This window comes from Macrobrachium nipponense, chromosome 21, assembly GCF_015104395.2.
Source record: "Macrobrachium nipponense isolate FS-2020 chromosome 21, ASM1510439v2, whole genome shotgun sequence".
Lineage (NCBI taxonomy): Eukaryota > Metazoa > Arthropoda > Malacostraca > Decapoda > Palaemonidae > Macrobrachium > Macrobrachium nipponense.
This window is the reverse complement of record NC_087212.1, coordinates 30,206,697-30,222,136: the sequence shown is the minus strand read 5'-3', so window position 1 is coordinate 30,222,136 and position 15,440 is coordinate 30,206,697. Positions and strand designations below refer to the sequence as shown.

General features: G+C 36.1%; 1 protein-coding gene across 2 annotated transcripts in view; it reads left to right on the top strand.

Annotated features, from left to right (window-relative positions):
• LOC135197891 (transcriptional protein SWT1-like) overlaps positions 1-15,440 on the top strand; it is a 151,649-nt gene that overhangs the window by 96,771 nt on the left and 39,438 nt on the right. The window lies entirely within an intron of this gene.

Genomic DNA, 15,440 nt, shown 5'->3' with positions numbered 1-15,440 from the left:
ATAGAGAGTCTCGCTTAAAAATTAAAATACGGAAGAGGCATTAACCCATTCTGGGTTATGTGTGGCTCTGGTTATAATACGTCCATAGAACAATAATTATAGAGAGTCTCACTTTAAGTACGCGAGAGGCGTTAACCATACGAAGCAAAATTCAAAATGAAAAAAAAAACACTACATGATAACTTAGTCTCACTTAAAGTACAAAGAAGGCATTAGCCATAAGGGGAAATAAATAAAAATAATGAAACACTACAGTAGTTATAATTATTTAACTATAATCCACTGTTTTGAATGACTAGGCCATTTCCTTTGTCAAGTTTGCTAATGACCAGAAAACAATTATTTCCTAAACTCTTTAGTAAATTAATATCGTCTAGTAAAAATCAGGCACAGCACAGACTTGGAATTTTGGAAAAAATTAAGTTATTGACTAATTTGTCTCCTATAACCGCTAGATAAAATAAACTTGTTTCAATCTGTTAACAAGAGAGTCAAAAGCAAAAGAAAAAAAATATCATGTGAATTTAAGTTCTGTTAATTACTGGCAAGCAAAATTTAGACAAAAAAAAAAAATTAAAGTAAAAATTCCTACTCTCCATAATTCGTAACTAGAAAAAATTAAAAACTACTCCCTCGAAGGGTACGTGTGAGGTCTCAATGAAACAGAACTGGGTACTGACGATTTATTATGTTGTTGGAGATTAGGCTGGCCTTATCCCAGCATGGGCTCTTGCTCAGAGAGCAGCCCGTGAGAGGTGAGTTTTAAGGATATCTGGTGAGCCTTTGTCATGATCATAATGAATATGCATGTGAAATGATATTTATGCAGTGAAATGAAAGGTGAACAGGCAAGGTTACAAAACCCCTTTAAACACTACGGTACCTATCGGTAGCAGAAAGAGATCGATAGCAGCGAGTACTGGCGAGTTAGAGATAGCCAGTAAGGAAATGAAATAATTATCGTCGCAGAAAAACGAGCAAAACTCTATGGAGTTAAAGTACCATTTTTCATTACTTGAAGCTAGAAAAGAAAAACGATGAAAGAAAAATGAAAAATGATCTGTTTTAGAAACAGCTAAACAGAAGTTAGCAACAGTTTAAGCGGTAGTTTGAGTGACAGTTGAAAATTTTCTGTCGTTATACGTGAGGTGGCCGAAAACGGAGGGGAAAAGAAGGTTGTTTAGTAGTGGAAAAAGTGCATAGTTGCCAACCCAATATTTAACAATTGATTACAGGTGGTTCTGGCTTTTCTATAGCGATAAATCGGTGAGAGGATACCGTTTTGGAGACTAATTTCTATGTGTGTGTATATATATATATATATATATATATATATATATATATACATATATATTCTTGGACTTCGTGGCAGATTGCAGATATCGTTTGCTCTTCCTGTCCAAGAGGACAGTAGGTAGCTCTATATATAAATCCATAAAACTCTTCGTAGGTGAGCAGGAACTTACTTATATCGAACTCTCCCATGAGAGATTTATTATGTTGTTTTAGATTTAGCTGGCCTGATGCCAACACGAGCTCTTGCTCCCAGAGCAGCCTATAAAGATTTATTACGTTGTTGGAGATTAAGCTGGCCTTATGCCAGCAAGGGCTCTTACTCATAGAGCAGCCCGTAATCGATTTATTAGTTGTTGTTTTAGATTTAGCTGGCCTTGTGCCAGCACGGCTCTTGCTCTAGAGCAGACCGTAAAAAAAAGATTGATTGTGTTGTTTTAGATTTAGCGGGTCCCGCGACTCGCACAGAGAAGAATTTGTTTCTTAGCAGTCAGTAAAATTGTAATAACAAAGGGCATAAAGGACATACATTGATGAATTATATATCGGCAGAAAGGCCAGAAACCTACATACAAAAATATACATGTGATTTTTGCTTCTTAGGTAGATGAGATACAAGATTTTAATTAGTGGGTAACGAAGGTCTTGACACAGGTCTTTACAATCTAGATGAGATACAAGATCGTGATCAGTGGGTACAGAAGGTCTTTACAAGGGTCGCTTGATGTTCACTCAGCGTCCACACCCAAGTTCGAAACTTTCCTTTTGTGCTCTTCCAGTATGTTGCTACAAAATTTGGTCATCTCCCTTTTCCTTCATTTTTCAGTACATAAAAATCAATAGACACAGCTTCATTCAGCGACTTTCACTTGCAATTTCAGAATTTCCTTACGGCGTTTTTTAAAGGAAATTCTTCGCTCCATTAGACTATCCAACACTCCTTATAAAACGCAGTATTGTACTACAAACACTTTCGGTACCAATTTGAACTTCGGTAACAACTAATAAAATCATAATTACAAAATATAATTAAATTAAAGCATTCAGAACACAATGACTAAAACATTTCTAAAAGAATCAACTGGCTGGTGACAACATACACACACACACACACACAGAGAGAGAGAGAGAGAGAGAGAGAGAGAGAGAGAGAGAGAGAGAGAGAGAGAGAGAGAGAGAGAAATATTATAATAACATGCAGACACAGAAAAAACAGCTCGACAAGACAATCAAGCAATAAACAATTGTGTGGACGATGTTTGGGAGTTTAACGGTGGTACGGTCAATTTGATAATAATAGATTCAACTATTGTTAAATCGTTTTCTTTTTGTATCTGTCCTATCATTGAGAAGTCTTTATTGCCTATTAGTTTTACATATTTTGGAATGGTTTCTGATATTAAAGTCTTCAGGGCTGGACAATCTGCTCCCGGTTCTGAATCTGACTCCTCTATGAGCATCAATGCGTACTCACAATAACTTCTTCGTACATCCGACATAGATCCCCTGACTACATCTGGGGCACTTGCATTTATATGTAACGTTGGATGTAATTAGAGGACTGAGCCTGTCTTTTAAACTTGAAGAGAGAGCAACGTTCGGGGATTCTTCCGTAATGAGTTTCAGGTTGAAGGCCAGTAATTCATTTTTGGATGATGTTTAGAAATTTCTTTCTGCAAGAGTCATCTTGTATTTAGAGGAACGCCACGTACAAATGCATCTTAGGGACAGTGTAATATAGAGTAAGTGGCGTCATCTTTTTATTCAACATATTATTTAACTGTTTGAGGAATACTTTTAATAGAAAACAGTTGTTCCTGAAATAACTTGAAAGAGTTATTTCGTCATGAAAAGTCAGCCAATTAGATAAGAGAGTAAAAGCCCTGGGGAGAAGAGTAGAACAGCATTTAATTCAAAACTGAAATAACAAGATCTATAAAAATTCATACCCAGACCCGTAAACCTACCTTTGCGATATATACCAGTGTAGAATCCTGTTGAGTTCCTGGAAACAAGAAAGTCCAAAAATGAAAGTTTGCTGTTAGAGCTCGTTTTCTAGCGTATATTAGTTAGAGTGCTGGGTATTAATAAATTCAAGAAGAGTTTGTATCAAAATCTCGTTTAAATAAGACAAACATGTCATCAACATAACTTTTATAAAATAAAGGGAGGAAGGATAAGGGGCAGGTGTCCATTATGTGCTCTTCCAGAGAGTTCATAAAAATGTTGGCGAACGTAGGTCCCAAAGGATTTTCCATGGCCATTCCTTTCACCGCTTTATACAAAACACCATTGAAAATGAAGGCTGTCTCCAGCACGGCCAGCTGTAAAAACTTTTAACAAACATTCTTGTTGAAATTATGAAATAAGACATCGTCAACAGGAAAAAACTGATTTGAAATAATCTGAAGGGTTTCCCCGACAGGGACATTGGTGAACAGGGATTCAAAGTCAGGCTAACCATGAATAAGTCGGAGTCCTGTTTGATAATGTCCTTCTTAAAGTCGGTAGAACACGTTAAGGTGTAAGGGCCTTTGGTTAATGGTTCCAGAAGGTAGGTAGGAATTTAGCAAGATTATCATTGGCTGTAACTGTTAATAGAGGAAAGAATAGGAAGCACTGGGGCAACGGTCTTATGTACCTTGGGCAATCCATACTTAATACCGTATGAAGAACCTGTGACAAACAAACTTTGGTACACACACATATATATTATATATATATATATGGATTTTTATCACAACACCGTGATTCATATACATGCTACAACTGTCCTTTAATATCCAATTCGCTCTACCTCGTAATTAATATATTTTCATATATGTTAATACAAGGGGAATTTTTTAGTTGATAACAATTTCGTCTTCTCGTGGATTCGAACCAACGCACGAGGAGAAATCAGGACTTCAATGACGCCTAACCCGACCAGGCCAACAAGTGAGGCATAAGTTGATATCGATCCTGACCTTACAAATCACTGGTCGAACTCAGGTGTTTATAATCAGAATCGTATAATCCACCCACTTTTACCATGATGTTGATGAAACTGGGGAAAACGATACTGATCCCCTTTGACGCATGCAGTTCTCGGGAGCTGGTTTTGAGAGTCGTTCGGAAGATCTTGTTTGGAACGATATAAATATATATATATATATATATATATATATATATATCTATATACTATATATATATATATATATATATACGCACACATTTGAATTTTCCTATTACGTGGGCAACTGGGGACTGCTCTACACCACTACAACTATGCAAAGGCGTCTACAGTCTTAGAAGAATAACTAATTACCTTTCAATTCCTTACAGAAAATCACAAATGAAGACCTGTGAAGTAACCATCTGATAGAAGTTGGCATATAATCGACCCTCATTCCCTTACAGACGAGGATGTCTAACGTCCTGTAGAAATTAACATCAAATTAACGTATGTTTCATATTTGATTTTGCCATGGCTACGTGCACCATCTAAATTGCTGATGGAAAACGACTATAGAGAGAGAGAGAGAGAGAGAGAGAGAGAGAGATTTTGAGAGATGAGAGAGAGAGAGAGAGAGAGAGAATGCACAGATCATCGACCTACTTTAGTAAATAGTCATTGACTTTTTTTTACGGAATTAGACATTCGTTCGAAGATGATAATCAAATTGAACCATGTGGAAACCTTTGTCACATTACAACTAACCAAGTACAAATAGAACAAAAATAAAGAGAATATTGTGAATCTTAAGTCATTAAATTAAATACCCTAAATGGGTTAATTTTAAGATTTTTTTCTGTAAACGTAAGACGAGAAAGTGAATATACTTAACATTCATGACACATCATAATGACATGCTCACTACTTATAAAGTTTTGACTGACTACCAATAACCCGATCGCCCATGAAGATTATATACCATGTCATGTATTCAGATTAAAAAATAAATGTTTGCGATTCTAACTTCACTGGAAGGTTGGGATTCGTGTCATGTAATGGGGCCGCTAAGAAATTGATCATCCACATCCTTAGAGTTGACATATACTTCCGCCGCGATAAAAAATCTTTTGTAGTTTCATATCAAAGTACTTATCGGGTCCGAGCTGATTTCCTAATGAATGCTAAGGCAGGTGCTAATGTCAACGCAACATTGACCGAAATGCCGTGAGAAAGGGAGCAAGTTCGATGCCTTCACACCTGCTTTTGCTATGTGCTGCCAGTAAACTAAAAAAAAGAAAGAAAGAAAGTAAAAAAGAGTAAACGAAAAACAAAAATACGACGCTGGTGACGAAGATTTAAGAAAACGTTTCTTATTGGCTCCAATAAAAATATCGTAATCAGGCGCAAGCAGGTAGTTTTTTTTCCGATGAGCAGATGTCCCCAGAGCCATTGGTCACTTCTATAGGCACAACGCTCTGGGAAGTGCTCAGGGTAAGACTTCTGTACACCAGGGTAACATATCAGATCAGTATCCGTATTTTTGTGTTTTAATTTACGTAAGCCATTTGAGCAATTGTTTGTTTTACCCTATGGAATGCTTGGATGTGAATAGACAGGTGTTAGTTATTTTCATATGCATTTCAGTTTAGTTTCAGACTCGGAACTGTGAAACCATGAATCCGCCAAATCGAGAGGAATATTACCGTAGAATTATCGATGTCAGGTCGACATCGTGATCTCGCTCTGATACTGTGGATGCGGGTTCGAATCCTGGTACCAAGCATTGGAATGACTTCGCATGTCTTGCATTTGGATCTAATTCTTTGTAGTGACACAAGCGGATCCGAAAAGTGTGAAGAATTCGAGAGTTTAAGAGAGGATGGTGGCTATTACACTTACATACGATCATATACATTGCATGATTCCGATCTTTTACATTAGGCTATGTGTTCGTCTTTTTATCCTGGTCAAATTATTTTCGAAAATGGGAAAAGTCACGAAATGTTTTTTTTATTTAGATGTAAGTGCTAATACATTCTGAGCGTTATTCGGTATTTGCAATGGCAGTCCTACAGAAAACGACGTTGGTTTCCATTTATTTTAATAATGGAGAGAGAGAGAGAGAGAGAGAGAGAGAGAGAGAGAGAGAGAGAGGAGAGAAATTTATATATATATATAATACATATATATAATATATATATATATATATATATATATATATATATATATATATATATAATATATTTCAACTGATTAGCCACGTGTTACAAACTTCGAGATGATTGACATCGATTCTAGATATCAATTTATGTCTCTTGATACCAGGGTTCGAATCCTATTCGGGCCAGATATATACTTATCAACTAAAATTCCCTTGGGAGAAAGTTATTTTCAAGGTACAGTGAATTCCACATAATGAGCATTTGCGGCTAAATACTTATTGATAAGTGACGAAACTATATCTATCTATTTAGATATCTATCCTTCTAAATATCTAATACAGATACTGAAAGGTGCCTGGATATCTGATGACTGGAAGGTATTAATTACAGAATTAATTATCTACAGCAATAACATCGTTCGGATATTATAAGTGAATAGAAAATAAACCTGTCAAGGAATTTAACAAAACAAGTCGTGATCTGACCTCAAGCTTAGCTACTCGGGTGGGGGGCATTGTTTCACCAACGAAAATTAAAATAAATACCCATATATTTTATTAAAAATAATTGTTCTGTACTGTTTAATATGCATTATTTATTTTACTATTACATTTTTAATTCAATAAAATCAATCATAAATATCCTATCCTAAAATTTCTGTATCTTCAACTCAACGCGAAACACCTTCTTCAGCCTTTTTTTTAGGCTTTTCCATAAGGCTTTCCTACTCCCCCAAAAAGAACAACAGCAAGCGGAACAACAACAGCAAGAACAAAAACAACTTGGGAAAACCGAATGTTTTCAATCATTGTAAATACACAAGCATTTTAAACGCTCCTAAAACACCACAGGAGGAAAAACATTATTATAGCTATTCTTACAATTCACCTCATGTCCTTCCGCAAAGGTACAGCATCGTTGAAGCTGCGGACGGAGAATGGGGCCGCATTCTCCCTAATGGTTCGGCAACGGGCATGGTCGGCCTCTGCCACAGAAAGGTGGGTAGTGATTGATTCTTTGTTTTCTGTCAGGGTGGTGTAGCATCACCTTCAAGGGTTTTGGATTTGGAGCTAATAGATAGGTAAGCCTGTGTTTCTACAAACGACAGCAAGCAAATAACGTGCAGCTCATCAGATTTCGTTTTTCAGTAACAATAATCATAACTTTAAATAAATGGGCTCGTTCAACAAACACATATATACGCAATCTCTCAGATTACTTATATATATATATATATATATATATATATATATATATATATATATATATATATATATATATATATATATCACAACACTAGACAAGAAGAATTTGAAAGCATATCTAGGGACTCTGAAATCACTAAAATCCTTTACATCAAACTTAAATACTTTTCGAGGAACATAGGCTACGCTTCTTCAACAGCAAATGAAATATATTCTCTTTATTTCACAGGTAGGTGGACATGGCACTAGGGCCTTTCAGTATAAACGCGGGTGAGGTTACCCTTCGTTGACTATTCGTGCCCCTGTTCATGGACGGGAGTGGCATCTTCCTTCCTAGGCCCACACTGGAGCGAGATTTGGCTGGTTTCGCTAAGCCTTTCGCTTGGCAGGTGAGAAGGAAACACTTACAAGCCTCTCTTTGTATGTTTGCTCTGAGTTTAAGTTTGGGCGTTATCGTTTCTCTAGAAGAGATAGTACTTATTAAGAATTATCTACACAATACATATTAAATTAATAAGATGAAACCTGTTGAAAGTCCTAATTATGCACCAGCCTCCCAGTTTTAGGTATTCTTCAATCCTCAGGTCAATGAAGGATTTGAAGAGCAATTTCTTTACCTGGTCTTGAAGACGTCATTTCAAGAGAATATTTATATGATTTTACGCTTTTTCGGTCGAAACTTCCTGAGATCGAATTTTAACCTTAATGGCAAAAGCACTGAATACTTACAGTTCGTCTGAATGTTTAAATAATAAATTAGAAGAATATATAATATATATGTATATAATATATATGTATATATATATCATGATATATATATATATTATCATATCTATATATATATATACATATATATATATATATACATATATATATATATATATATATATATGATATATATACATATATATATATATATATATATATATATATACATATATATATATATATATATATATATATATATATATATATATATATATATATATATATATATAATATATAGGATATATGTATATACATACATAATATATAATATATATATATATATATATTATATATATATATATATATATATATATATATATATATAGGATATATATGTATACATACTAACTTTCTAACGTGATACCACAGTTTTGATAGAAATCACAGACACTAAACTTTTACTTCACGAGTCAAAATTCAGCAAAATGTTTTCTTTATCAATATTACCATATTTTGACTAGCACACTAGTACTAAGATTCGTATCGAATATGCGGATGACTAATATAGTTTCGTTTCGAATAATTAATCTTGAAACGGGTTTTAACTTGAACAATCTAACGGGCACTAAGTATACATCAAGTACTATGATCACCTAAAATAGATACGTCAGCAACAATCTTCAGGTAATCTAACAACTTCACAAGACGCAAATTCCCACATACATAGATATGTACTACCTTACGACTCAGCATAACCTTACTGACGAGTCCCAGGTAAAAAATAATGAATAAAATGCAATATTATCTTTGGTGATTGCTCTCCATAAGGGCCCAGCCAATGTCTAAAGGAATTCTTTATGGCCTTGGTGCCAGCCTTCCGTTTTAAAGTGATAAAATTCCAGGCAAAACAGTTTTTGTTATCATTGACAACCAAAGTACTTATTAACCAGGGCTTCAAACACTTCAGACCCAATTACTGGTGAAGTGAAGTTTTCATTAGTGAATTCTTCAAATGTTTTTTAATCTTTTATTTTCAGAGGAGTTGTATGTATTATCTGACTGTTTGAGTATGAAACACTGACTGTCGAAATTAATGACACAAAACAACAACAAATCCTATTCACCTGAGTTTCAGTCAACTGTTCTTGTAATCCTTACACAAAAATGCTCATTATGAATCTTTTCTGGTTCAGTACATCCGAATGTTTATCAACGATGTGTTCTTGCGAAATCTTTTCAGGTGTGGTTGGGTATCATGCTCTTTTTGGCAGCGAGCATGACAATAGGCTTGCCATCAACTACCTGGTCCAACGCTGGGGTCTGAAGCCTCAGTCTGGTATAGGCCAAAGCCACCAACGTGCACGAGGACGTCAGGTCACGTTCAAGCCAGTCTGGCTCATTCAGCTCCTTCTTGCTGAAAGTATGTATAGAAAAGTAACCTTATTTATTCACGGTATGCACATTCACAATAGAGTCTTACTACTGCTCAACTTGCAACCATTTCATGTAATAAATATCACACATTTGTTTTCTGGAACGGCACCAGCAGAACTTCTCGTTGAAAATTACAGGTATAATCATCTGTATTTGATCTTATTTCTTAATCTGCCTTTTGCAAAAATAGAAAACTTACATCTTCCAAGTTTCAAAGCTTACTGATGAGTAGGCAGCATACTTTCCAATAGGCTCTGGAATGTAGCCTACATCTTAAAACGATCTAAATTAAAATGTCCATAATTCCTCATAATACTAACATCACCATTTTGCACAATGATACAATGAATAGGATCATAATGTGTGATGTTGACATTCTTTGGAAGAAATACATGCAGTAAATACTAGATGGGTTAGTAAAAAAATATCTGGAGTAATACTTTTGCTTTAACTGCAAGATGATTTCAAATAGCCTGACTATAGTCGCCAACAGATTCATCTATAACTGATTCACTTAAGGTAGTATTCTTGGATGAGCCTTTATTCTTACGAGACGTTTGTTTGGTGGCCGTTGATTGGCTGGTACCGGGAGGTAGGCAGCTCCCAGCCAATCAGCGGCCGCCAAACTAACGTCTCGTAGGCATAGGGATCACCCAAGAATCTACCTTAAGTGAACCAGTTATAATTATTTCTGTACTGAGCTATGGCATGAAAATTCATTTCCAAATCGTTTGATTTACAAGCAGGCTGATTTTTGCTTGTGAAACGGAGGTGATTTTAGATTGGTTAGGTTCCGGTTTAAAATTTGTTTTACTTAGGGGACTAATTAACGCAGTGCTTAATTTTTTTTCACTTTTTGACTTTGCAAGTTTCAAAGCAGACACGAAAACTATCATACACAAATCATTCTATGTTTTCTAATTTTAAAAGCCTACTTCAGGAAATGACACGAGGACAAAATTAATGAACCATATAAATCTGGAATAAGAACCAACTGGTTAAACGAAGAACAGAAACTAAATTAACTAATACAGTTAATTGTCGACATGAGCCTTGTTTACTTTCCAGCTGTGGATGTCCCTCCAATGGTGTGGACAGGGAAGATATTTCTGGGAACATGGATGCTGGTGGCTCTTATTTTGATTTCTGCTTATCAAGGCATTTTGACTCTCTCCTCGCTGTGCCTAAGTGGAAATCCTGTTGATTCGCTTCAAGATCTGGTCGACTACGGCAAAATCCCCTGGGCTAACGAATATGGAACCTCCCTACATCAGATGTTCGGCGTACGTTTTTCGTTGCCTTTACGTTCCTCATTCAAAACTACCTTTCAAGTATGTTAGTTTACTTTTGAAAACCAGTTATACGTTTATGTACAAAAATAAAAAAACAATAATTTCATTCATTCATTAATTTCTTTCAGCAATTGTAAAATTATTCTCCCAATTCTTTCGCTAGCAGGCTCAATGAGCTGATTCAAATGGCGGGACTATCAGTCTTTTTTATACCTAGTACCATGATGATATATATATCAAGGTAACAACAATACAGTATAAATGGATTCTGTAAGTGAAATACAATTTCATTACAATTACCTTTAATACCTTAAATGCAGCCGTAATAGATACTATGAGTGTAACACCTACGATAGCCGAGGTCAATAGTTCACGCATATACATTTTGTATCTCGTGTATGGCAATACAATATGGTAACAACTGATAAGAAAGAAAGTTGCTGTATAGAAATACATTAATGGTCATAAAAACCGTGGTAGGCTACCTGCCTACTGAACTGTGTCAATTACTAGTGAGAGAGAAAAAAGGGGTTGCATTTTTTTCAAAGCGAATTATGCAGTATATTTTGCTACAAATATGGGGGAAAAGATAGATAATTGCCTTTTGCATAAAGTTCTCAGTTTAAAGTGTGATGGCTGTTGTTTATAAGCACAATGAAAGTTTACGGTTATTTGGTATTGACCAAGATACCTAGGTATTGATAAAGTTAGGTGAGGAAGAGTATGGAGCTGCCATTGGATAAGATAGATTTTTTACTCACCATTATCCAGATTTTGGCGTTATTCGACGGGCCCTTGGGAGTAATCCAGATAACTGAAGGCTTACTTTTACAGGCGTATGAGACCATCAGTGATATCTGAAGTTCAAATGAAAATACGGTCCTTAATGTCAATAAACATAATACATCTAGCAGCGTCTGGTCCCCAGACATTGTATTTGTCAGACATGGTTCATATCAGATTAGTGAATCTTTATTTATTACAGTTTTTTCCTCTACTACTTGACAGGATTCGGAGTCAGGCGTACATAAGAAAATCAATGATGGCGCATTCCTCGTTGTTGCCAGCTGGGACGTGAGGGAACGCATAAAAAAGGAGAAATTCGCTGTTCTCTGTGACTTCTACTCCATGAAAAAAGTTTGTATGGATATATTACTTTATATAATAATTCTTTATGTAGAGAGAAATAGAAACATAGCCTTCTGTTAACTTTTCTTGAGAGATCTTAGGATTTTCAAATGTGCTAACTTGCCATGTATTGAGACAATTTACAACTTTCACCAATACAATGTGTTTCCTCTTCGTCAGATAATAAGTGATGACTTTAGCGCGCTTGGGGAATGTAACTACTACATAGCCAAGCAAACCATCTGGTCACTAACTTCGCCTTCGCCTTCCCCAAGCATAGCCCCATCATACCGCTTTTCGACAAACTGTGAGTCTGTCACCGACAGCTGCCGTAAGCTGTTTATCTTCTGTTCTTGCTATTCATGTCTATCTCCTTATCACCGGAAAATATTTGTCAATGACACGTAGGGGCGAAGTACCGTCAATGTACCTCACGTGGTGCACTGAAGGGCGTTGAATTAGTGGATCTGTGGAGGTTTCTCCCAGTTCCCAGCTCTACTTTTAGACCCTTAAGGCTCCCATACACTGAACGACTGTCTGAACGATTGTCGTTATCGACCCACACACGCACACTCTATTCATAGAGTATGAACGATCTCCGCACCGATTCAAGTCTGAACAAAGATTCTGTCTCGAGAAGACATGGAATCATCTCTAGAAGAAACCGCGCGAATAGCTTTATATCGGCAGACAAACCCATACATTAAACGATCTGTGTATGACAGACTTTAGTCGCAAGCCAGCAACTGGTCATGACAGATTCCGGTGAGATCGTTCAGGCACGAAGCTCCGCCCACTTTTGCATTCAGACAAGCCCATGCTGTACACAGTGTTTTTTGCGAACGACAGACAGTCGTTCAGAAAATTCGTTCAGTGTATGGGGGCCTTTATAATTCATCTCCTTTATGGTTGCTGTCCAACCAACCCAATTCCTTCTTGTCACTGACTTGAGCAATGAACGTTCGAAAGTTCCCCGATGCTAGACTTGACAGTTTCAATTTCCATAATATCAAACTGACAATATTACAAGCTGACATCATGACAACAATGACCTCTAATCATTGCAGGATAACATGATGAAAGAAGGGCGGCCTGATCAATCGATAACCGCGGATGTCCATCCCGATGCCTCCCACTGCATGGTCATACCGGGCAAGGAAGGCGGCACCAAATCTCTTGTCCTCGCCCTCAACGGATGACCTCGCGGGCATTTTCCTGCTCGTCGTTGGAGGTAACCTATGTCACGAATTCCATCTCAGTGGTACATTCTTCAGTATACTGTAACTTAGGAGAGGATGCATAGCCATATCAAACCGAAATATTAGTCACAGAATTCTGCAGCTTTTCATTGTATTGTTTATCTACAGTCAGAAGTTAAATAAGTTGCTCCTTACAAAGACCACACTTCAAAGAATTATCTTGAGGTGGTCGAGCTAAGTCATCACTGTTTACTAAGAACAAACTTATTTTCACTTAAATATAATCAAGAGGGTGCGATGTGAGATATAAATATATGCATACAAGCACTCTCTTTAATATCTTTCAGGGGTGACTCTAGGAATATTCGCCATCATATCGAACTCATCACACACAAGCTTAAGAAAAACTGAGATTTGCTCTTCGGGTATCAGGACTCCTTAACACAACCACAAATCAAGCACCACAGTTTTATTCACGTTTTTATTTATTCTGTTTCATATTAAACTAATTTCAATTTTATTTAGTTTAACGACAGAGGCGAAGAAAATTCTCTTCTTAAGCTAATCAGTCTGCTTACTTCTTAGCTCTCTCTAAGATGGGATCTCGAATCAGCGCACATATCGATCCAAGTATGAGCCACTGTTTGGTTTATCTGCTTTCAAATTGGACTGACAACTAAATGTGTATGCAATGATAGTTCGGCTTAGTGCTTATTCATCCCTTTGTATACACTTTCGTTACTATTTGAAGAACTCGGACTGACCCAAAATACTGACGCATCGTTATTCCGTAGCCATGAATACTGAAAAAAAAAGAATTTTGTTTGCACAAAAGGGATAAAAAGGCCGGACTGACCATTAAACATCTGTTTTCTTTCTACGATTTGACGGCAATAAAAGTGGAATGATTAATAACAAATAGAATTATTAATAAGTAATGGAACTGAAAAAGAATTGCTCCCTAAACACTCGCCGATTTTGTAGGTGAACTAAAAAAGAATCTTCTATAATAATCGAGGGTGGCAAAACCAAATTAGTTAGTTACTCTTCGAAAACAGCAGTTTCCTTTACATAATGGAATGGAATCTAAGGAAGTTGCAAGGAAACCTTAAGTGAATATAGTGCACTGACGGCGCTACCCTCACCCCCACAACGGGGAGAAAGTTTTAATAATGGACCTATGCAAAAAAAAAAAAAAAAAAAAAAAAAAAAAAAAAGTCACGGCTTTAAGCCACAATTTCTTTGAAATACACTCCTTAAAGCATCATTCACAACTTATAGTCAAAATTTACAGGTGCTTGAAGCTCTCCACTAATTCAAAGTTAATGTTTAGAGTAGGGAGATAACCAGCAAAGCTGTACTTTCTGTATTGCTCAGTGCTGCTTCTTTATAGATCAATTTACAGTTCTGTAGAGCAGATGTAGTATACTACAGTGATTTCTAATCGCATTCTGCAGCTGGAGAACTGTGGTAAGGGTATGTTTGAGTTTGCATAAACATTTTATAGATTAAATTTGATACTTGCACTTTGTTGAGGGCAATGTGAGTTATCAAAAAGCCTTATATGCAGCGTTTTGTTATTATGGTTCTGTTTATTTTCATGAAAATTAAGTTAATATTATAGCACAAGGAATTAAGTGTTAAGTGTAACAGCGAGTAAGGAAAAATATGCAACAACCATGCTTCACTTTACATCATTTGTCGTAAATAGTACCTTTTCATCTGCACTGGACAACATAAAACCTTTGAAGAATTCACAAAGTGCATTACAACAAAGTCCTAGCCAACATTATATTCAAATTAACTAATTGGTTGTGTTTTCACAGATCTCCAAGAGGTGACCCCTGAATAGGAAAAAATTGACATTCAAAAAGAATGTAAATTTCGCCACTCAGGAGCTAGATATACTGAACATAATACATTCATACATATATGTGTAATATGTGTATATGTGGTTTCAAGCCCAGGAGACGACGAATTTATTATCAACTAACCATTCCTTTCGGTTAACATATATGAAAATAAAATATTATTTCCGAGGTAGAGCGAATTGGTTATATTAAAATACATTCGTAGCTTGAATG